The sequence below is a fragment of the Grammomys surdaster genome, unplaced genomic scaffold (genome assembly GCF_004785775.1).
Source record: "Grammomys surdaster isolate TR1022 unplaced genomic scaffold, NIH_TR_1.0 126278, whole genome shotgun sequence".
Classification (NCBI taxonomy): Eukaryota; Metazoa; Chordata; class Mammalia; order Rodentia; family Muridae; genus Grammomys; species Grammomys surdaster.
The window spans coordinates 8,945,863-8,970,365 of NW_021621078.1; the positions used below are offsets into that span (position 1 = coordinate 8,945,863).

Consider the following 24,503-nt stretch of genomic DNA (forward strand, 5'->3'; position numbering starts at 1 on the left):
GCCATATAGAAGACAAAACTTACAAATGTGATAACTGTGGGAAAAGCTTTATGCAGTCCTTAGATCTTACAGGACATTATAGAATACACACTGGAGTCAAACCTTACAAAGAAAGGTAATGAATGTGGCATGGCTTTTACCTGATCCTCATCTCTCCAAGTTCATCAAAGAATCCATACTGGGAAACAACCTTATATGTGTAATGAATGTGGAAAATCCACTTCCTGCTCCTCAAATTTTCATTATGGTAAAGGATTTCCCACATTCATTACATTTGTAAGGTTTGTCTCCAGTATGGAGTCTGTTGTGCCTTTTTAGATCTGAGGACTGTATAAATCTTTTCGCACAGTTACTACATTTGTAAGTTTTGTCTCCAGTATGGATTCTGTGATGAGCTTTAAGAGCTGAGGAATAGGTAAAAGATTTCCCATATTCATTACTTTTGTAAGGTTTGTCTTCTATGTGGATTCTGTAGTGATTTTTAAGATCTGAGGACTGTATAAAGCTTTTACCACAGTTATCACATTTGTAAGGTTTGTCTCTTGTGTGGATTCTCTTATGAATGTGAAGATTTGAAGACCAGGTAAAATATTTACCACATTCATTACATTTGTAAGGTTTGTGTCCTGTGTGTATCCTTTGGTGAACTAGAAGATTTGATGACTTGGTAAATGAGTTCCCACACTTATTAGATTTATGAAGTTCCTGTTTAGTGTGTATTCTGTGGTGAGCTTGAAGTTTTGAAGACCGAGGAAATGATTTCCAACATTCCTTACAACTATAACGTTTCTTTGGAGCACAAATTCTGTGAGGGCTTTGAAGAACTGAATACTGAGCAAAGAACTTGCTGCATTGCACACATCGCCGTGATTTCCCTCTAGTTTGAAATATCATAAGGCCTGAGGGTTTACTGGAATATTTCTCTGGAGTTTCAAATTTTGAGTGTTTTTCTTCATCTGATAAATTTGAATGTCCCAAGAGATTTACAACATTGGAATAACCATGCATAGGAACTTTGACTTTCTGAGTTCCCTCTCCATTATGGCTTGAATTATATTGAATGATATTTGAATTAAAATTCAAGGCTCTATCATATCCTGAGGTCTGGAAATGCTGGTTTATAATATCTTTCATATTGTCTCTCTCTAAGTATAATTATTCAATTAAGGCATTCCTGTATGCATCACATGTGAATCCGTTGGCATCTCCTTTAGTCTATGTTCCATTACAAACCTGAAGAATTAAGGATTCATTTAAAAGGTCATCCTTCCAGTCATTTGTATGAAGTTTCTCTGTTGTATGGTCCTGCTGTTACAAAGATGACTGAGAGCAGTGATTAGAGATGGCCTGTCTACTACTATGGTTATAGAGATTTTCTGGAATACATTTACTTATCTCATTTTTTCCTGGAAATGTTTCATGAAAAGAAACATATAATATGATATTGCATTGGTATAAAATCCCTCCATGTTGATTGTTTTGGTAATATTTCAGAAAAGGGTTCTTAAAATAGCCTATGTTAGTATCAGTTAATCTGTTTTAATTTCCACAGGGACCTCCCATATGATATGTTCCAAGTTTCGCTGCATACATGGACATTTTCTTATGTTGATCTAGATGGAGGAACTTGTCAATAAGTAGATTTAACTGTTGAGGGGACTGTAATAAATGGTTTGAGAAATATCTTTCACATTGATGATATTCAGTAATTTTTTCTCTTCTCCAAAATCTCCCTTGTTCATAAAGTTTTGAAGTACTCTATAATACCATACTACTTGATAAATATTTCATGGAAGTGGGTTTATTTACCCAAATATCACTGTTTAATGTTTTTCTATTTCTCTGTAGGACAGAGATGCATTTCAAAACTTGTATAAATTTTCCTAGAGAAGCCTTCAACTGTAAATAGAGGAGTGACCCAGGCAGAGTTCTCTGAGGAACGGCTAGAACTTCTTTATACTTTTTAGAAATGAAACAGATGGTTTTGCCAGCAGATCATTTTCATAATCACATATTTCAAGCTCCTCACTGCCACCTCTATATTCCCAGAACTTCTTTCTATGTAAGTCCAAAAGACCACTAAGTACAAGTCTTTGTGTTACTTCTTTCTGAAAATAATTTTGTGTACATATCTTTGGGAGTAGCTTCTTGGTATGATCAGAATACAATGCTGAAAGAAATAAAGTAAATTATTATGTGTATTTTGGAGTTAGGTGAAAATAATATACATGCATAATGCATAAAATAGCACTAAAGCAAGGATTACAGCAGAAGTTTATAACACAGAAGTACAGCAACATTGTTCCATGGAAACAAATGTCATAAATGTAATGGGTGTTTGAACATATTTTATCAAGTATATGACATATTTTGTAATATATATGCAAGTCATCAGAATAACAGATAACTTGAAGCAGAATTGTTGCAAATATCAACTGTTAATAATTTTTTTCTCCTCAATGTGAATCGCAATTATCAATACGGACAAAAATCATCTTACAATCACTTGAAACAATGGATATAAAATCACAGAGAATATTTATAAGGAAAGAAACATAAAAACATTTAAGAGTCTCATGTCAGGCATATAAAATAGATTTAAATTATTTCTCAAATCCTATGGAAAATTTGCTGAGAAAGATAAATTCCATAAAATCCCAAGAATTCTTAAACATGTTAAAAGTCTTAGTGTGTATAAAGTCAATTTTCCCTCCACATTACCATGTAAAACTTTATGTCAAATTAAAATATGAAGTTATGGATCAGAATTTTGAACAGTCCCACATTATTTTTGAAATATAATTCAGAATTGAGGATCTACACCTAATTCCCTGAGCCATTGATCTGCCTGCATCTTTGAAGGCATGCTGCCACCCACATCAACCTTGTGAGACCCCACACCCTAATCCACCGCCAGCTCGGTTCCCTGGCAAACATAGTAGCTGTGAGTTCTATTCCATCAGCTTCATGCTGCATCTTCCAGTCCACACAACTACCTGCAATCCCAGATGCCTGCAGCCATCAGAAACCACAAGCTCTGCCTGCATCCTCAGAGGCCTACTGGCACCCTGGATAAACAGAGGTATGAAGTCATGAGGTACTATGACCTCTGACTGCAATCCTGGAAACTTGTTGCCACCCAGAGCAACCCAGCTCTACCTAAAATCCCAGAGACCTGCAGCTATCAGGAACTACCAGGCAACGCCAATACCAGGGACAATCAGATGGCTAAAGGACATAGTAAGAACATAATAAAAAAATGCAGGGCAATATGGTACCACAATAACACACCTATCCTACCACAGTAAATCCTGTTTATCCTAGCAAACCTGAAAGACAAGAAAATGAGCTTGAATCTAATCTTATGATAATGACAGAGATGCTTAAACATTAAATGAATAAATCTTTTAAAGAAATACATGAAAATAAAATCAAATATGTAGAGGATCATAATGAATAAATGCTAAGAAATACAGGAAAATAAAATCAAACAGGCAAAGAAAAGAATAAAAAGGTTCAACATCTGAAAAGAGAAATAGAAGCAAAGAAGAACAATTGAATTGAGGCAAATCTGTAAAACCTAGGAAAGAAAAAAGGAGCTCCCTGTTGTGGGAGGTATTTGAAATGATGGCAGCCTCCTGGCTGCCAACTCTAAGTTCCTGCACTAATGCTGGCATCTGTGGTGCAAAGAGGACGATCAGCTTCCAGTTCAAGCACCATATTGGCAGAATGTAGCATTACTGGAGGCCACCTTGGACCAGCAGGGTATTTTCATCTCAACAGGCTCTCAGACCACACTAGCCTCATGCCAGTGTCGTCTACCCCACGGCCAGCTGCAACACCACCCAACAACCAAGTAAATCAAAACTCTAGATACTTAAAGTTAACCAATTGATTTATATATTAGCAAATGCTCAATACACAAGATACTCACACAATTGTTATCCCAATTATCTAACCTTGGTATGAATAACTACTTGAGACTGCTAGAGACATGAGAGTATATATCTGCAGCCATCTTGCCTCTTTTCTGTTCCTCCTCCTCTCTCCTAGTTCTGCCTCCCTCTTCCCTATCAAATAAGAGGGCTCTCACTGCAAATACATTGGGCAGGAAATTTCTGCCACAGCTACATATACAAATATCACCAACAGAATACAAGACATAGAAGAGAAAAATCTCAGGTATAGCAGATACAATAGAAGTACAAACATTTGTTAAAGGAAATGCCAAATCCAAATTATTTCTAACACAAGACTTGCAGGATTTGGGAAACTATGAAAGGACCAAATCTATAATCAACATGCATAAAAGATAGAGAGGATTTCCAGCTCAAAGATACAGAAAATAGTTTCAACAAAATCATGGAAGAATATTTCTCTAATCTAAAGAAAAATACCAACTTAGATAAGGACAAGCGAGTCATAGGCAGAGTCATAGTGACTTGTCCCCTGAACCTTCACCCAGCCGATACCCGGTTCTGATGATATCTGTATTCCCCCTGAACACCCACACTCCAGTGTCATTCCCTTCCCCACATCCTGCCTTTCTGTGTTTATAACCCCTGTGTGAATGAATTATGATTTGAGAAAAAAAAAATTTTAAAAACTAGATCCCTTAAAAAATATATATATAAAGCTTACAGAACACCAAATAGATTGGATCAAAAAAATACTCATACCACATAATATCCAAAAGACAAATTGTGTAGAACAAAGAGAGAATATAAAATGCTACAAGACAAAAAGTCCAAGTAATATATAAAGACAAACATCAGAATGACACCCAAATTCTCAACAGAGAATCTAAAAGCCAAAAGGGCTTGGACAAGAGACGTCAGCCCAGAAATTATCCTCTGAAGCACTGAGTCACCATTGATGGGGAAAACTAAAAATTCCATGAAAAAAAACACAAATAAAAAAGAATCTTTCTATAAATCCAGCCCAATAGATGATACTAGAAGGAAAACTCAAACACTAGGAGAGAAATTATACCCAGGAAAAGAAATTAATAATTCATACCAGAAAAAAAAACAAAAAAGAGAATCTCTCTTGTACACACACACACACACACACACACACACACACAATACCACCAAAATCAAAATAGTAGGAATTAACATTCATTGGTCATTAATATCTCTCAACATAAATGGATTCAATACCCTTATAAAAAGACAGAGGCTAACCAGAGTGGATGTGTGAACAGGATAAATCATTTTGCTGCATACACAAACCACACCTGAGCAACAAAGACAGGTACTTCATCCGAGAAAAGTGCTGGATAAAAAGGTTTTCCAAGCAAATAAATCCAAGAAACAAGCTGGAGTAGCCATTTCTATATAATAAAACAAGCATTCAACAAAACAAAAAAAATCAAAACAGATGGGGAAGAACACTTTATATTCATCAAAGGAAAAATCCACCAGATGATGTCTCAATTCTGAACTTCTATGCTGCAAATGAACCCACATTCATCAAAGAAACATTACTGAAGCTCAAAACATACATTGAACCTCATACACTCCTCTCTGTCACCAATGGGCAGATAATCAAAACAGAAACTAAACAGGAATAATGAAACTAGCAGACATTATGAATCAGATGGCCTTAACAGATATATAAAGAGCATTTCACACAAAAGAATATACATTCTTCTCAACAGATCACAGAACCTTCCTCACTATTGACCATACACTTGGTCACAAAGCATGCATCAACAGATAAAAGAGTGAAATAAATATCTGGCATATTTTCAGCGCACTTTGGATTAAAGCTGAACTTCAACAGAATACAGGAATGCCTACAAACTGATAAAAATTGAATAATTCTCTAATCAATGATCACAGGGTCAAAGAAGAAACAAAACATTTTATAAAACTTTTTAAAATTCACTGAAAGTGAAGGGAAAATATGCCCAAACTTATGAGACATAATGAGAGCAGTGCTAAAAAGAAAGCTTATAGCAGTAAATGCCTTCTTAAAGACAATAGACACATCACATACTAGCAAATGAAAACACACCTGAAAGCACTAGTACAAAAAGAAGCAAACACACCAAAGAGGAATAGAGGGCAGGAAATAAACAAACTTATGGATAAAAGCAAACGTTTAGAAACAACGATAACAACACAAAGAATCTAGGAATCCAAGAGCTGGTTCTTGTCAACAAGATAAACAAATTCTGACAGAAACTACTGAAAACCAGAGACAATATCCCAAGAAAACAATATCAGAAATTAAAACATAGACATTAACAGACACTGAAGAAATATAAAGAACCATTAACTCTTACTTCAAAAGTCTGTACAGTACAAAATTGGAAAATATAAATGAACTGAAAGATTTTCTGGATAGACTCCACTTACCAAAGTAAAATTGAGACCAGGTAAACAGTCTAACTTAGGAAATAGAAGCAGTCACTAAAATCTTACAATAACAGAAAGCTCAGTGCTAGATAATTTTAGCAGAGAATTCTATCAGAATTTCAAAGAAAAGCTAATAGGAATACTCATCAAACTATGCCACAAAACAGAAATTGAAAGAACATTGCCAAGCTCTTGTTGCAGGGACACATACACCTGATACCTAAACCATACAAGGATTCAACAACCAAAGAGAATTTCAGACCACTATCCATTATAATCACTGAAGCAAAAATACTCACTAAAATACTCGCAAACCAAATCCAAGAAGACATCAAAAAAATATCCAACATAATCAAATAAGCTTCATCTCAGACATGAAAGCATGATTCAATATGTGAAAATTGATCAATGTAATCTAACATATAAACAAACTGAAAGAACAAACAGTATGATTATCACATTGGACACTGAAAAATCCTTTGACAAAATACAACACTCCTTCATGTTAAGGTCTTGGATAGATCAAGGACATACAGCTTAACATATGAAAGGCAATACAGAAAAAAATCAATAGCCAAAATCAAATTAAATAGTGGGACTATAAAAGAATCAGGGAAAAGGTCAGGCTATACTTGCTTCTCCTTATCTCCTCAATATAGTAATTGAAGTTCTAGTTAGAGCATGAAATAAGTGAAAGAGATCAGGAGATTGTAAAAGAGGAGGGATGGTGTCATCAACCCACCTTTAAAGTTTTGACCCAGAGTGCTCCTGTCTAAAGAAATGCAGGGACAAAAATGGAGAAGATACTGAGGGAAAGAAGGTTTAGTGACCAACCCTAATTGAGATACATCCCATGGAAGGGCATCAAACTGTGATATTATATTACTGATTCCATATTGTGCTTGCAGACAAGAGCCTAGCATGGCTATACTCTGAGAAGTTCAGTATAATAGCAGCTGACAAAGACAGATGCAGATACGTAAAGCCAATCATTGGTCTAAGGTCCAGAATGCCTATAGAAAAACTAGGGAAAGGATTAAAGGAGCTGAAGGGGATTGGAATCGTATAGGAAGATGAACAATGTCAACTAACCCTGAACCCTGGGAGCTCCCAGACGAAGTCACCAACTGAGGATCATATACGTGGTCTGAGGCCCCTGGCACATATGTAACTGAGGACTACCTTGTCTGGCCTCAGTGGGAGAGAGTGTGCCTATTCCTGTAGAGATTTGATCTTCCATGAAAGGAGAATGTGGGGAGAGGGGAACAACCTCTCAGAGGCAAAGGGATGGTGTATAGGGTGAAGAAATCTGGAAGGAAGCATGGGCTGTAACATTTGGGATGTGAATAAATAAAATAATTTTTAATTCATTTTTTTTCACTTTCTTTTTTTTAAATAATTTATTTTTTATTTCTTTTTTTTGAACATGAAATGCTTTTTTATAGCATGTTTTACAAGGGGAGGGAGTAAGAGGGGCCAGGTGGTGGAAAAGTACAAAATCTTCTTGGCCTGTGCCTTGAAACATGTTATGGTCTATATGGTACACTGCCTTGAATTATGATCTACCTGCTGTTCTTCAGAAGATATGGTACACTGCTTGAGTTATGGTCTCCCTGCTATTCTTAAGATGATATGGTACTCTGCTTTGAGTCTATCTGCAGTTGCTAAGCAGGATCTTGCAGTTGCCAAGCTTCAGAGGACATTGTGCAGGTGGGGAAAGGTAGGGGGTGAGGGTAAGGGCGAGGGTCCTGGCTTCTGGCATCTCCCCCTTCTCTGTTTAGTTAGAGAAGGCATCTTATGATCAATCCCAACTATGTGAATTTTGAATTTGGATGTCTAATTATGGGGGGGTCTTAGACAAGTTCACAACCCCAAAACACTGATGTGAGACGAGTCACATCGATGGTCGAAGGCTTTAGGCTGTCGACGATGGGCAACGTCAAGGGACTCTGATGTGGGTGAAAGGAGGGTGAGAGCCCTGTCTTAGGCCATGTAGGCTGCACCCACTCCCAGCACCACACACTCCTTTTCAGCTGCATTGGGTGGGCCCCTGGGAAGTGGACCTACAATAATCCCATCATTGGGCTAACTCACAGCCATCCTAGTCCCTTGTAAATGTTCAAGTTTCCAACCATTTGTCAGTTTGGGGTGTAATATTGTCATAAAGGAAGGCTCCCCAATGTTAGCGGCCATATCAAGGGCGGCCTTGGTTTCGGAAAAAGCCAATTTTTGTTGTGGTGATCAAGAGGCCAAGCTCTCTAGCGAGAGAAACGAGGGCAAAGCCAGGCATACCAGGAACCCTTCTGGAGGGCGTGGAAGTCTAGGGGTCGACCGTAGGGGGAGGCAGGGGAGCTGGCAGCTCTGTCAGTCTCCTGCGGAGTCACTTCTGGATCCTCTGCAATTTTCGGCTGATGGTAATGAACTTCAGCCGTCTTCTTGATGGCAGCATCAACCTGGTTCCGTGGATGACAGGTCGTGGGCAACGATCTCTGTCTCGCTCAATCTTGATGTCGTGCGCACATCCTCTCAATGAGGGTCCGTCCAGAGGGGTCCGTGCCTCGAGCCCCACGTCTGGGTGCCACTTGACCCGACCGGCAGGTCCTAGTTATTCGTGGGGGCGAGGAGGACTGCAACCTGCTATTCTTCAGAAGATATGGTACACTGCTTGAGTTATGGTCTCCCTGCTATTCTTCAGATGATATGGTACACTGCTTTGAGTCTATCTGCAGTTGCCAAGCAGGATCTTGCAGTTGCCAAGCTTCAGGGAACCTTGTGCAGGTGGGAAAAGGTAGGGGGTGAGGGTAAGGGCGAGGATCCTGGCTTCTGGCCCATCTGGATTAGAACTTCTAATAGCAGGCATCACGGGTGATTCATTTTTACCTGGAAAGAAAATAGAAGGGGATTCTCAGGGAGATTTCTCTTCCCTGGATGTAAATTGTTATTCATCGTATTTATGGTTGGGCCTGACTTTGTGAGAGTATCTATTTTTTTTCATTAATATTTGTGGTAGCCGGTTAGCTGCGCCTTCTGTGGTATTGGACAGGCATATCAGTCCTCGGCTCCATAAGGGAACTGGGTCTGGGGCATTCCCGTTACGGGTATGAGGGTCCTTCCCCATATCTGTGGCAAAGTTTTGTTGGTCTTGGTGGTGCCCGAGGTCACCAACATGGTCAGCAAGAGATTTGCCATGAGCTTTCAGCTTTAGAGAGAGAAAAGTGAACAAGGCATGATGGAGAGTATTTCAGGGGGACTCCTTCTGAGGGGGTACCGTTCCCCCTCTTTTGTTTTTAAAGCCAATTTTTCAGAGTTCTTGTAAAATCAGGGCAGAAGCGCCAACAGTTGCTCCTTCCACACTCAGAGAGTCATGAAGACCTTATTTAAGGATATGTACATCTATATTAATAATCTTTTGTCAAAGGACTTTTATAGCACCACTGACAATTAATCAGACTATATGATATATCGATTAGAAATAGCTTTTTCTACTTTTTGTGAGATTACCTCTCTTCTGTCAATTAACTGTTGAGGAAGTTTACCTCTCTCTTGAGAATATTGAACAGAGATTTAAGTTCTTTTGTGGAGAGCTTAAAATAGGATCTTAGCCAATTTGCAACTCCTAGAAACTTTTGAAATTAATTTAAAATAAGTAAACTCCCTTTTTTAAAAAATCCTTTATCTGTGTGGGTTTTTTATTGGATATTATACGTATTTACCTTTCAATGTTATCTCCTTTCTCATTCTCCCCCAAGATCCCTTATCCCATACCCCCTCCTCCTAATTTTTGTGATGGTGTGCTCCAAACATCCTCCCAGTCCCATCTCCCTGCTCTCGAATTCCCACACAGTAGGGGATCCAAACTTTCGGGGACCTTGGCCCTCCACTTTCACTGGAGTCTAACAAGGTCACCCTCAATTCCCTATACAGGTGCGTGAGTCCCTCCCTTTGTGCTCTCTGGTTTAGACTTTGGGAGTTCTGGTTGAAACTTTTGATACTCCTTCTAGAAAGGACCAACGCATTCATACTTTGGTCTTCCTTCTTCTATGTGAGTTTTATGTGGTCTATATGTAGATTCTTAGAAATTGTGAGCTTTTGGGCTAATATCCACTTATCAGTGAATGCATACCATGTATGTTCTTTTGAGATTGGGTCATCTCACTCAAGATGAAATTTTCCAACTCCATCCATTTGCCTAGGAATTTTGTGAACTCATTGTTCTTAATAGCTGAGTAGTACTCCATTGTATAAATGTACCACATTTTCTGCATCCATTCTTCTGTCGAAGGGCATCTGGGTTCTTTCCAACTTCTGGCTATTATAAATAAGGCTGCTATGAACATGGTGGAGCACGTGTCCTGTTGTATGTTGAAACTTCTTTTGGGTATATGCCCAGGAGTGTTATAGCTGGGTCCCCAGGTAACACTATGTTCAATTTTCTGAGATACCGCCAGACTGCCTTCCATAGTGGTTGTACCAGTTTACAATCCCACCAACAGTGGAGGAGTGTTCCTCTTTCTCCACATCCTCGCCAACATGTGCTGTCACATGTGTTTTTGATCTTAGCCATTCTGACTGGTGTGAGGTGGAATCTCAGTGTTGTTTTCATTTGCATTTCCCTGATGACTAGCGATGCTGAACACTTCTTTAGGTGCTTCTCAACCATTTGAACTTCCTCAGTTGAGAATTCTTTATTCAGCTCTGTGCTCCATTTTTTAATAGGGTTCTTTGATTGTCTAGAGTCTAATTTCTTCAGTTCTTTGTATACCTTGGATATTAGCCCTTTATCAGATGTAGGGTTGGTGAAGATCTTTTCCCAATCTGTTGGTTGCCGCTCTGTCCTATTGACTGTGTCCTTTGCTTTACAGAAGCTTTGCAGCTTTATGAGGTCCCATTTGTCAATTTTTGGTCTTAGAGCACAGGCCATTGGTGTTCTGTTCAGGAACTTTTTCCCTGTGCCTATGTATTCCAGGCTTTTTCCAAGTTTCTCTTCTATTAGTTTCAGTGTGGCTGGTTTTAGGTGGAGGTCCTTTTTTAATTCATTTTTAAAAAGAAAATAAAGGTAAAATATTGCTATTCACAGATTATATAACAGTTTATGTAAATGAGTACAAAAACATTGTCAGAGAACTCCTACAGCTAAAATTACCTTCAGTAAAGTGGATGGTTACAAAGTTAACTCAAAAAAAATCAGTAGCTCTCCTTTCTCTTATTGCTAATGGGCTAATGAAGAAATAAAGGAAACAACTAATTTCAAAATAACCAGAAGTAAAATAAAATATCTTGCTTTAACTCTAACTATACAAGGGAAATACCCATGTTACAAGAAGTCTTTATATAAAGTGAATAAATTAATAAAGAAAATAAAAGTACTTTTTCAGCTGAACTAGAAATATCACATTCATCATCCTTTCTTTTCCTCCATCATCTCTAAGGAAACATTCTGTTTTCCTCACCTTCCTTCTCAAGTTGAAATCCTTTATTTCCCTTTTCCTTTGATTATATTTGAGGTACCTACATATGTGTATGTGTGTGTGTGTGTATGTGTGTTCGTGTGTGTGTGTGTGTGTATCTTTTAGCTACGTGTATTTACAATTACATAAAAACATCTCTGTGAATGGGTTTTTGTTGCTTGTGATTATATATTGCTTAAGCAGTGAGTGTTCCGCATTAGAACACCCATAAAGCTGACCCTACATAGTGAGAAACTAATCCTGATTTTCCTAAACTTCACTAGTTTGGTAGAATTAAGTGGGTAGTGATAGGGACAAATAGAGGTAACAAAATAGGAAAGGGGGGGGAGTTTCTAAACTGGAACAGGCAAAAAATCAATATAAAAAAAGAGGCAAGATTTTTGACAAATAATAAAAACTGTAGTTTTGCTAAAGCCACATAAATATATTGTTTTATATGTACTTAAAATTATACAAAGTACATATGTGTGTATGTGTATATGATATATATGTGTAGATGTTACATAACTTAGAAGGCATAAATATAATATATACATATATATGTTTTATGTTACTATAGATGACAATACTATTAAAAGTAAAAGGAACCACAGGCCAACACAAATCTAATTATAAATCTGAAAAACATCCTGTCAAGTTTTATATATAAAATTATTGTTAAATAATAAGGATACTTAGACATTATCTATTCTATACATATCATCTAAAAATCATTAAATGTCTTATTACTCTAGATGTACTTTTTAAACATTTTTTGTATATCTATGGAGAAAATGGACAACCTTCTATTGCTCTTGATTTTAGTGGAATTGCTTTGAGAGTCTCTTCATGCAGAAGGCTGTTGTCCTCAAGCTGGTTATAAACCACCTTTACTATCCCTAGACTGTCAAGAACCATAACATAATGATGATGTATTTTGTTAAAGGCCTTTTCAGAGTCTGCCAAGATTATCCTGTGGTTTCTATGTTGTAGTTGTTAATTCACTTTATTACTTTTATTGTTTAACTTATGTTGAACTATCTGCATCTCTGGAATGAAATCAACTTAAAAATGGTAGATAATCATTTATATATGATTATAGTTAATTTTCAAAATACCTAACTGCAAATTTTAGCTTCTATATACATACAGGATGCTGAGACACACATCTTTGTTTGGTTTTTCAAACTCATAGTGGCTTACTAAAAAGAAAAGAAATAGAAACGTTCCTTGAGTTTCTACATTGAAGACAAACTTAAAAATCTAGGTTTTAGTTCTAACTTGATGGTCTATTAAAACTCTGCCCTGAATCCATCTGGCCATGGGCTTTCTTTAGTTGCAAGGCTATGATTACACCTTCTTTTTTCATTAGAAAATTTGTGTTGGCTTACAGGGTCAATTTCATCTTGATTCAATGTTTGTAAGCCATAAATACAACATTCCTAAAGATTTCATAAAATGTTTCATCCCTCTGGGTGCCAAATTTTTTTAAATAACTGGATGGAGCTAGGAATAATCAATAAGAATGTGGTACTTCAAGAAAACAAACAATGCAAGGATTGTTTCATGTGCTAGGTTAGTGTTTAAGATTTGGGTATATCTTTTATATTTCAAAAATCTATGGTGGCTAGGTAGCAAGTTAGAGACCAGAATACATGTGTTTATTTTTTCATAGAAGTAAAAATAAAAGAAAGTGTCATAAAGGAGAAATAAGGTCAAGATTAGATCAAAAGATAGCACACAGAATAGAGAAGAACCATTATGGAGAACAAAACAGTACAGGCCAATTTTTAAAGTTACTTATGTACTGGCTTTATATGTAGGGGTATACATGTAATCAGGGATGCCCTGTAGAATACTTTTTCTATCAGGTGTCTTCTGGGTAATGAATTCAAGTAGTAAGATTGCAATGCAAGCAGCTCTAACTTCACTATTTCTCTGGTTCACACTAAATATTGTTTAATGCCATATGGAAAACTACTATTACAAAAGCCTCTTAACACATTAATGTATGAAATGTAGTTTAAATGACATTGCCACAAATTAGAACAGACAATACAAAGCTAAGTGTCACATGACGCTACACATAGCACATAGTACAAGGAATGGGTTGTAACTTTTTGAATTATAGGCCAAAGGACCTGAAGTCCACTGAAACAACACAGGTAATTTCATACACATTTATTTTCACTCCAAAATGGAGGATATGTGACCACTGCAAAGACAGCAAATGCGTAAAGCAGCAGAAGTATTGTGCTGGATATTGAACTGGATTTTTCACATCTACTGACTTACATTCTTAGTATTTTTTAAATACTACTTGTCTATAGGAGGACAAAATTTATTATTAGTCTCAACCAGCTATTTAACCTGTGATGTGCAATGCTGACATTCCTATAACATATGCTCACTGGTGTAAATGACACCATAAATGCTTTGGTAGTAGTACCTTACCACTGTTTGATTGGCATCATGGTGACTCTGCAAGGTAAGACCTATATCTGACACTGTTTATGAGGCCAATAATCTGAGACTAAACTCTTACTAGGTTCTATATTAAAATCTATTATTATTCCTACGAATAAAAATCATAATAATATGACTCTTAAAGATATATTGCTTTTCCAGTAGTTCTGTGCATCACTCAACCCTCAATAGAGAAGCTTAATATGGAGTCCAACAATTGGAAAATTTTAGAAATTGAGATACTTGGGAGCACTGGTTCTTATGTAGTTATCCTTATCACACCCCTCCTATCAATGCTCAGGGGTAAATGCAGGAGACAGAAGGATTGTAATGAGCAGAGGTAGTGAATGATGCTAGATAAACAACATTTCCACACACAACAAGAGTAATACCATATATAAACTCACTGAGAATGTGATACCATCCACTAGACCACTACAAGTTCTGGGCAGATAAAACCTGAGCTTTGAGAAGGGGAAATGGGTAGAAAGTATCACACAAGGTAAGAACCTATCCATCACACATAGATTTTTGGAGATGGAACACAAGTTTTATTCTACAGTATAACATTGGTTCTATTAAAAATATTTCATGGATTATGTTAAGGAAAATTTGCCAGCACAAATCTAGCTCCATGCTTAAATACATTTATTTTGTTTTTGTAATAGTTTTTCTTTGTGACCCGCGCAATCGTCTCGCCAGCAAGAACGCACGCGGACGCCAGGATCCTTCTGCAGCAAACGTTTATTGCGATGTGAAGAGGAAGACCCCGGGCCCCGAAAAGGCACTGCTTATATACCCCTGGAGCGGCGTATTCATATCTGATTGGCTGCTTGCTCAGGAACACATATTACGCCCCGGGATGGGCCGTGATTTGGCACACTTTTACCATAGCACATGCGCGGTTTACTTGTTTACTTGGAGGAACACCAGATGCCAGCGCCATCTTGTAATGGCGAATGCTGTCAGCACAAGCCGCGGCTTTCCACATCTCCCGCTTTTTGTTTTATTAAGATGGAACTGCCCTTGGCCTGTCTAGCATGGTACCAATCATGGCTCAAACTCAAGCCCAATCAAGCAAATTCCATCTTGGGGGAATAAGCGATCAAGGACTGATAGTTTAAGACAGTCTCCCTTACCCTACCAGGTGCAATGGAAACAAGTCCTCTGGGTGCAAGGGCTAGGGGAAACAGAGAGAGATGCAAACACCCATCCCTGTGCAATGGAGCCATCTCCCAGGGGTGCAAGGGCTGTTTGCCTCAAATTCAGGTACCACAGCTACACAGACAAGGACCAGCCAGGCCAAGACTACTCACCGACCCAGTGCAATGGGCAAATCCCTTGGGGTGCAACAGCTGAGGAATCTGTCTACTGGCTATTTCTTTAACATGGATAACCAAATTTCAGGAGATGAACCTTGTTCTAGGGCTGCAAGTGCTTGGGTAATAACGACCTTGTCACGTTTTTGTTGAGCTCTGAGTTTGCAGACCAACCATAGCATGAACACTAATCCGCAACATAGGACTGCACCAAACAGGCCTACTCCCACCCACTCTTAAAAGAAAGAGAAATCTGAAGAGATCCAGGAGGAGAGACCCTCAGTCAGGGACAGATCCACACGTGTCGAGTTGATGGCCACCACAGCCACTCTCAAATTTTTGAGTGTCTCTTCAAAGTTTTCTGACCAATTTCCTGCAAGATATTGAGACAATTTCCTGGACAGATTAGCTGCACTATGTCTGACTGGTATGGGTTTTTGAAAGGCAGATAATATGGCCCATCGTTGTTCCCCTGATATACTAGGAACCTGTATCCCTTGGATCAGCATGAGGGCTGTCATCAGAGTTTGGAGGGTCCACCTGGGTGTCATCTTCTAATATCACGTGTCGTCGCGTCAGTCGTTCTGGTAGCCAAAATGCGTTGTCTTCTTCCTGCGGAAAAACACAAACCGCTCCCCTGGATCTTATTAAAATAGGATCCAGGCCTTTCCATTGTCCGGTCAAGATATCCTTCCATTTGACCATCTCTTTTGGCCTGTCAGGCTCTAAACAGTGATGGTCAGCTGCCATGTGGCCTTGACTGTCCAGATTTAAAAAATTAAGGGTAAAAAGTGCTATAGAAACGGTGACTCGTGGCACTGAGGGTAGAGCCTCTTCGACTCCCCCTTTTTGTTTTATTAGATAAGACTTAAGAGTGCGATGAGCCCATTCTATAATGCCTTGTCCTTGAGGGTTATAAGGGAGACCCGTCAGATGGGTCACCTCCATTTGGAGACAAAATTGTCCAAACTTTTGAGAAGTGTAAGCTGGTCCATTATCAGTCTTGAGAATTTTAGGCTTCCCCCAGGCAATCCATGCCTCAAGGCAATGTTGGATAACATGGGCCGCCTTTTCTCCAATGGAGAAGCAAATATAATTCCGGAACAAGTATCAATGGAAACATGTAAATATTGCAATTTGCCAAAGGATGGGATGTGAGTAACATCCATTTGCCAAATCTGTAGTGGCCAAATTCCTCGTGGATTAATTCCTACATGAGGCACTGGTAAAAATTGACAGCAGTTCTGACATTGAGTCACTATATCCCTAGCCTCTTTTCTAGTTATATCAAATCGACGCCATAACGTCTCAGCCGTCACATGAAATTTTTTATGAAAGTCTTTGGCCAAATCCAATTTTGAGGATAGGGCGATAGCAACCAACTTTGTGGCTCGATCTGCTAGGTCATTCCCATGAGACATTGGACCTGGTAGACCTGAGTGAGCCCTAATATGTGTAATAAAAACAGGGAATTTCCTATTAATTAAAGCAAATTGAATCTTTTGAAAAACTTCCACAAGTCTACTAGATGGTCTAATTAGCCCAGCCACTTCTAAGACTTTAACTGCATTTACTACATAAAAGGAATATGAAACAATATTTAAAGGGCCTGGAAAGGTTTCAAGAACCTCTAATACTACCAAGCATTCCACAACTTGAGGTGAGGTCTCATGGTATTGTTTGGCCGTGACTTTATTATCAACTACATAGGCACCCACACCTGTTTTTGACCCATCTGTGTAAAAAACCACTCCATCCGGGAGCGGCTTCTGAGATATGATATGCGGAAATACAATAGCTTGAGTTAAGGCAAATTGTAGAATGGGATGTTTAGGACAGTGATTATCTATTTGACCATTAAAGGAGGTGACCAATACGGCCCAAACATCAGAGGTAGCAGTTAATATTTGAACCTGATATGTAGTGTAAGGTACTATCAAAACCTTAGGCTCCCTTCCAAAATGAGTAATAGCTGCTTTTAATCCCTGAAGGGCAAGCTGAGCAACTGCATCTGGATACCATTCAATAATCTTTGCAGGGGATGCATTGGGATGGATCCATAATAAGGGCCCGTCCTGCCATAACACAGCAGTTGGTAAATGTCTGGTTTTAAAGACACATAAAATAAAAGTTTTAGTCTCATCAATGTGTTTTAGCTGGGCCTCCTGCAAAGCATCCTCTACCATTCACAGGGCACGGCTTGCAGCCGGTGTTAGTGCCCTTGGCAAGGAAATATGAGAATCTCCTTCCAAGATGTCAAACAAAGGTTTCAATTCAGCAGAGGGAATTTTCAAAAATGGTCTTAACCAATTTATATCACCTAATAACTTTTGAAAGTCATTTAAGTTATGTAAATGATCTCTGCGAATTTCTAATTTTTGAGGAACTATTTTCTCAGGGTAAATAACTGTCCCTAAAAAGGAACCAATTTCTGAAATTTGAACCTTCTCTGTGGCAATATGCAGACCCTGCTGTCCTAATGTAGCAATTAATAAAGGGTATGAGTTCTGCAAAATGGTCAACTCTTTATGGCAGATTAGAATATCATCCATAAAATGAATCAAAAGCAGGGAAGGAAATTGTTTCCTAACGGGTTCAAAGGCCATTTGTACATACAGTTGACACATAGTAGGACTATTGGCCATGCCTTGAGGCAAAACTTTCCAATGATATCTCTTGTCTGGTTCAAGGTGATTAACAGCAGGTAAGGTGAATGCAAATCTTTGCCTATCTTGTGGGTGTAGGGGAATGGAGAAAAAACAATCCTTAATGTCTATAATTATTATCCTCCACTGCTTAGGTAAAGCAGAGAGCAGAGGTAGGCCTCGTTGCACTGAGCCAAACAGCCACATCTGCGCATTAATGGCCCTTAGATCATGGAGAAGTCTCCATTTTCCTGATTTCTTTTTTATAACAAAAATAGGGGTATTCCAAGGAGAAGTAGAAGACTCTAAATGACCAAGCTGTGCTTGTTCTTCAATCAGCCTTGTAGCAGCTTCTAATTTCTCAGAGGATAGGGGCCACTGAGGAACCCACACGGCTTCCTCTGTAAGCCAGGGTATGGGCATAGAGCCCTCAATGGCAACTAGGGAAAACCCAGACCTTGTCTTCCTGTGTTACTTTCTTGTGAAATTGGGTTTAACCTTCCTTGTTCTTTTCTGCCAAGGCCTTTTCCTTCCTTATATCCCATTCTTTTCATAATATCAATAGCTTGTTGAGAGTACTCATTAGTTAATGTCAGTCCCAAGTCTTGCAAAATGTCTCTTCCCCAGAGGTTAACGGGGAGAGGAAGCACATAATGTATAAAGTTTCCTGTCTGACCCTCTGGTCAAGGAGCGTGAACTGACTGCAGGGCTGGCCTCATATCCCAACCCTTGTAAGGAGTGGGATGATTGTGTAACAGGCCATGCCTTAGGCCACCAGTTCGAGGAAATAATACTTTTATCAGCTCCTGTGTCTAAAATCCCTGTAAAACTCTTCCCTTCTATTGTTAATTGTAAAGTGGGTCTAGATTTGAGATCCACTACCAAATGAGCAAAGTCAGTTCCTGAAGAACCAAGCCCGTTGGCGCCTCTAGGCACCCCAGTGGATGGGAAACAATTATGCAAACTTGGAAGAATAACCAATTGAGCAATCCTATCTCCAGGGGAGATAGAAAATATGCCTTGTGGACAAGAACAGAGAACTTGAAGTTCCCCGGTATAGTCTTGGTCTATCACACCAGGATGAACCACAAGCCCCTTCAAGGTAAGAGAGGAGCGACCTGAAATAAGGCCGACACTTCCCTCAGGCAGAGGACCTTTAAAATCAACTGGGACAGGTTGCACGCCCTCATGTGGCATTAGTAAGAATTGGGAGGTGGAACGGAGGTCCAAAACTGCGGAGCCTCTTGTAGCTCTGCAGCTAGAGGTGTCCCCTGGTTGCAGGCTTGTGTCCCATATTTTTTGGGGCCCTGAGACCTGGGGCCCTGGTATCCATTTTTTGGAGTGTCTTCATCTCTTCCTGCTGGGGAGGGATCATGCTGAATAATCTTTCCTTGAATGTCCCTAACCGAGCGACATTCATTGGCCCAATGATAGCCCTTCCTGCATTTAGTGCAAAGCCCAGGGGTTCTCCTTTGCATGGGAGTACGACATTCTCATTTCAAATGACCCGGTTTGCCACAGTTATAGCATACTTTACGGCCGCCAGGACTTGAGCGGTTCTGGCTTTGCAAAATAGCTGCTGCAAGGCCAGCATTGGTCAGTGGGCCTCCAAGTCCTCAGCAGACCTTTATCCAATCTGTCAGCCCTTTGCTTCTTCTAGGAGTAATAACTGTCTTGCATTATGGTGAGGCATTTTCATACACCAGTTGTTCTATCAGTGGTTTAACTTGCTCTGGGTCTCCAAAAATTCTGCCTGCTACTTCTGTCATTCTAGCCACAAAGTCTGAGAATGACTCCTGGGGGGCTTGCAATATTTTCGTTAAATTTCCCCCAGCCTCCCCCTTCTTAGAGAGGGCTTTCCATGCTTTAATAGCAGCAGCAGAGATCTGGCCGTATGCTCCCCAATCATAGTTTGTCTGGTCGGCAACATACTGTCCTTGCCCTGTTAATAATTCGAAAGTCCACTGTCTCTGGTTGCCTTCTGCATTGGCGTTGGCCCTTGCCTGTGCTTGAGAAGCATCATGCCATAAAGCTTTCCACTCCATATATTGTCCCATATTAGGGAGAGCAGCTTTTACTGTATTTTGCCAATCATTCGGAGTCATTGCCATAGTGGCAAATCTCTCAAGCTGCATAACTGTAAAATTAGCATCAACTCCATATTTGTTAAGTGACTCAGCAAGTTCTTTGATGGGGGCATACTCTACAGGTGCATGGACATGGCCTCCCCCCACGTCCTCAAATACCGGAAAGGCTTGTAACATCCTTCTTTTGTCTTCCTTTGAAAGGAAGGAGTCTGAGCAGCACTTGTCCGCATAAGGCGGAAGTGCACTGGAAACAATAGGTTGGGAGGGCACGACAGGCCGATGTAATGTCCTGCACAATAATCTCGCCAGCAAGAATGCACGCAGACACCGGGTCCTTCTACAGCAATTCTTTATTACGATGTGTAGAGGAAAGACCCCGGGCCCCGAGAAGGCGCCGCTTATATACCCCCTGGAGCGGCGTGTACATTTCTGGTTGGCTGCTTGCCCAGAAGCGCATATACGCCCCCGGGATGGGCCGTGACTTGGCGCGCATTTTCCCTTGCACAAAGGCAGTAAATCTGTAAACTTGTGAGAGCATCGGATGCCAGCGCCATCACTGCTCACCACAGCTCTCCACAGGCCGAGAGGCCGTGTGGTTTGTATCTCCCGTTTTCCTTTGCTTTCAATTTCGAGGCGGTGGCCACTCATCTGGATGGTATCTTTCCTCCTCATAGCGGGCTGTCCCTTCATCTAAGTCCTCCCCCTCAGAGGAAGTTAGCTCCTCCGACTCAGAGCCACCAAGCCCTGAGGCCTCCAGTTCTTTTATCAGATAAAGAGGTTTCTTTTCCAAGGCCATTTCTCCTTTCTTACCTTCCTCTCCCAGGGCGTCCTTTCCCTTATCTTTCGTTCCACAGACTGTGCGTCCTTGGAAGGGTCTTTTTTCTTAGGCGTGCCTTTTCGTTTTTCTTTGTGAGCTCCCAACCATTTATCCCGCTCTGTTTCTGACATGCCGTCTTGCAACCCCTCTAGCACTCCCTGACCCGCCATTACAGTCGAGTGGCATTTCTCATCCTGCAAAACCAGAAGGAAGAGAACGAGCACCGCTAGCACAATAGCGAGAGCTTCTAGAGTTCCTGCCAACTGGGGAGAGAGACGAGATAGATCAAGGCCAAACATGCCTCTCAGAGCTTACCTTTGTCCTGCAGTTCTGAACCCTCTCTGTGAGCAGAGGGTCTCCTCAGCGCCGGCAATGGTGAGTTTCCCGGGTTTCGGCACCAGCTGTGACCCGCGCAATCATCTCGCCAGCAAGAACGCACGCGGACACCAGGATCCTTCTGCAGCAAATGTTTATTGCGATGTGAAGAGGAAGATCCCGGGCCCCGAAAAGGCACTGCTTATATACCCCTGGAGCGGCGTGTTCATATCTGATTGGCTGCTTGCTCAGGAATGCATATTACGCCCCGGGATGGGCCGTGATTTGGCGCGCTTTTACCATAGCACATGCGCGGTTTACTTGTTTACTTGGAGGAACACCGGATGCCAGCGCCATCTTGTAATGGCGAATGTTGTCAGCACAAGCCGTGGCTTTCCACATTTCTTCTTTTCATTTTTCATTTGAGAGAGAGAAAAAGAGAGGGGGGAGGGAGGGAGAGGGAGAGGGAGACGGGGAGGGGGAGAGGGAGAATTGAATTAAAGTGGGTAGTAGACATGGTCTGCAAGTAAATAAAAACAAGAAAAATATGAGCAAAATATACTCTATAAAATACTTTACAAAGGCAATAAAATAATATTTTTCTCAAATCTATATACATGCAACAAAAATAATGACAGTAATTAGAATACAGAATAATCTTCTACTACTTCAAAAAATAGGTATAATATACTACATCTCAAATCACCACTATTCAGACAAAATAAGGTCAAACTCATATAAAAGCCATGGAGTACTATTTCTCTGGTACATTATTATGAAGAACTTATCTAATCACACTTCAGGATTAGATTGCTCCTTGGTTTAGAATCATCACATCATGTTATTTCATTTCAGATTACCTGGTTCTCTTACTTCTGTCTCCTCTCTATCAACAACCCATGGTTCTTTGTTTTGTTCAAGACAGAGAATTACTTCTTGTTTTGAAACAGCAACACCTGTATATTCAAACAGACATACCACTGAATGTAGCTAGGTACAAGCATAGGAGTGCCATGCATCTATCATGAAAAAGAGTGAAAGATGCGTGAATTACTTTTTTTTTTTTTTGGTGAGGAAAAGCTTGTTTATTCAGTATTTGTAGACACCTCGATGAAGACCCAAGAATGTGGACATGGTACTCTTCTTAGCCCTTCATTGGCAGGAACTCAAGATTACTGCATGTCCTGATAAAGAAACCAAGCATGAGATTTATTTATTGTTTACTGTGGTCCTGATGCCATAAAGTCACTTTGCCGAAATAATTCTCAAGAAATTTCTTCCTGCCAGCAGATGTTAAATGAGAGGCTGGCCCACCAACAATGGAGGAGTGTTCCTCTTTCTCCACACCCTCGCCAGCATCTACTATCAACTGAGTTTTTAATCTTAGCCATTCTGACTGGTGTGAGATGGAATCTCAGGGTTGTTTTGATTTGCATTTCCCTAAGGATACTGAACATGCAGTAATCTTGTTCCTGCCAATGAAGGACTAAGAGAAGAAGGAGGAGGGGTTTGGGAATAGGGGGTTCCTGGGTGGGTGGGGGATGGGGTAAGGGGACAACATATGAAATGTAAATAAAACATCCAATAAAAAAAACAAATAAATGAGAGGCTGGGCCGTACAAGAAGTGGATTCACGTATAAATGCTAAAAACTACCTATACAAAACACATGTAAGATTGAAAGTTCATTAGGTTAAATGTAAAAACAAGATAAAGCTACATAACATGTTAGCTTTAAATAAGTCAATAATCAATGCTTACAAAAATTTAAGAGATAGACTAATTAATGAACATCAGATCCAAATACTAATAGCAGTTTTTCATCCCCAAGATGAAGTAGAAATTATGATTTAAAAATATTCTTACCCACAGAAACCAGGTTGTTGTAATTCTCCAACATGACATCTCTGTACAAAGCCCTCTGGACCGAATCCAGACATTCCCACTCCTTAGAGAACTCTATAACCATATCCATGAACATCAATACACCCTGAAATTAAATTTAACAGTATTCCCTCATGTCCATTAGCTAAGTTCTTGATTTGACACAAGGGAATATTAGTTAACTATGTAACTTGTTCTGCTATCAATAACTAATATATTCATTTTTCATGAATTATGATCTGAGAGCAAGAATGTTGTGACTTTTTTGCAAAGATCTAATAGGCCAGCAGTAGTCAACCTGTTGGTAGTGTCTCTTTTAGGATCAAATGTCATGACCCCTAAATGACCTAATGGTGGTTGTCTAAGTCAACAGAAAACAGAGATACTTACATTAGGTTTCACAGAAGTAGCATAATTATAGTTATGATCTACCAATAAAAATAAATTTATAGTTAGGGTCACAACAACCTGAGGTATTCTATTAAAAGGTTGCAGCAGTAGAAAGGCTGAGTACTACTGCAATAAGCTCTCAGCCTTGTTTTATAAGTTTTATATCATATATATAATAGAAATTAATATATAATAATTGTTATATATTTTCATGTATTAAACATTTATTGTATAACTTAATATACAATAAATATTATGAATTTTAATAATATACATAAATTATAATTATAATTAATAATTATACATTAAAATAAGTTATGTAACTTATTGTATAAGTATAACAGAGAATCATATGAAAAAATAATTCTGTAAATGTGAGTTAGCATAGTGAAGGTTTTTTTTACTGGATATTTTATTTACATTTCAGATGTTATCCCCTTACCCCATTCCTCCCCACCCAGGAGCTTCCTATCCCATCCCCCTGCTCCTGCTTCTATGAGGATGTGCCCTTTCCTACCCCCACACTCTCACCTCCCTACCCTTGAATTCCCCCACACTCGGCATCCAGCCTTCATGGGACCAAGGATCTCAGGACAGGGCCATTCTCCCCTACATATATAGCTGGAGCCATGAGTCCCTCCCTATGTGCTCCCAGGCTGGTGGTTTAGACCCACAGTGAAGGTTTGGATGTTTAAACTATGAAGTTATTTCTGCAAGAATAATCATCCTGTCCCATATCCATGCATGCATTTACCTGAGAAGAACACAT

At 39.5% G+C, this 24,503-nt stretch overlaps 1 pseudogene; it reads right to left on the minus strand.

The window, feature by feature from the left end:
• Window positions 1-231: 231 nt before the first annotated feature.
• LOC114613915 lies at window positions 232-24,503 on the minus strand (annotated as a pseudogene).